Below are 1,231 nucleotides of genomic sequence, written 5' to 3'. Positions count from 1 at the left end.
GAACACAAAATATACATCAAACAAATATTTCTTACTGATTTTTTTCCCATATGGGTCGCATGCAGCTAAATACTTAATTATAAATTTAATCTTTTTGATTGCTTGTTAACTGTTTTGACAGATGTTTGGATCGGCTGACACACATTTAGGAAAAGGAATTATTTTTGCACCAAAACTGTGTCTGCAAAGTCTGAAAGCATTTGGCAAAATAGTTACTGAAACTTTTATTTATTAATTTGTATTCATGATTTAAGACCACAGGCTGATATACTTGATCACGCTGAGAAAAGCAGAAAAATATCGATGGTAGATGCTAAAAACGGGTAATTTTTAACCCACTGCAATATGGCTGCAAGGAAAATTTATACTATCATAGTATATTATATAGCATAACATAACTTTAGTGGCTATTAATGAGATGCTACTGCCATAAAAATTAAATCAGTTGATATAGATGCATAAATGCTAAAAATCTGTATTGTTAGCGTGTTTCTCGGTAGTTGCTAGGCAACATGATGAAGTCATATATATATTGATGACATAAGATGTACACACATGAGAAGTTTGGTTCCTCAACTCCTGATGATATTATAGTAACAAAACTGGAAACGAGGTAACAATTTTGCTCTTTTGGTATGGAAATCTAATCTTCGATGATGAAGTAATGTGCTAAAAACACTTGCTTTTATCCGGAGCCATAAATCCAGGATTTAAGATTCTTCTGGATTCAAGAATTGAGCCAGCTAGGAGTCGAACCTAGAATCTTCTGATCCGTAGTCAGACGTGTTATCCATTGCACCACTGGCCCACCTGGTGGGTGACCCTACATTGTCCTTTCTTCACAATCAAAATGTGGTGTCGATTTATTTAAAGATACATGTACGTATGTTCAATTTGTTTTCCAATGGGAAAAGTAGTTTGGCTTTTTATCTAGAAAACCAGGGTGATGCTAACTGTGGATTGGCCAGATGAAAGAGTCATCTATGCAGCACTTGACTCACCCAAATCCCACACAGGACTAACATTTTTACAGTTTCTTTATTCGTATGCTTTTTTATTTGACAGCTCCTAGTTTCCTGGTTTCTTGCATGATGAAGAAAATGGAAAAGCACACGGTTAAATTATGCTTGCTTCAAAGTCCTGCTAATGGTCACAAAAACCAAGGAAAATTTGGTCCAATTTACATACACATACACATTTTCATACCTTTAACTCCTTGCCAGGATTGCGA

General features: G+C 35.2%; 1 non-coding gene across 1 annotated transcript; it reads right to left on the bottom strand.

Moving 5' to 3' along the window:
* Positions 1–735: 735 nt before the first annotated feature.
* Positions 736–808, bottom strand: trnar-acg (transfer RNA arginine (anticodon ACG)). Its single transcript has one exon. It is a non-coding gene; the product is annotated as a tRNA-Arg (tRNA).
* Positions 809–1,231: the final 423 nt, after the last annotated feature.

Source organism: Astatotilapia calliptera, chromosome 3, assembly GCF_964374335.1.
Source record: "Astatotilapia calliptera chromosome 3, fAstCal68.1, whole genome shotgun sequence".
Taxonomy (NCBI): domain Eukaryota; kingdom Metazoa; phylum Chordata; class Actinopteri; order Cichliformes; family Cichlidae; genus Astatotilapia; species Astatotilapia calliptera.
This window is presented reverse-complemented; position numbering and strand designations above follow the sequence as displayed.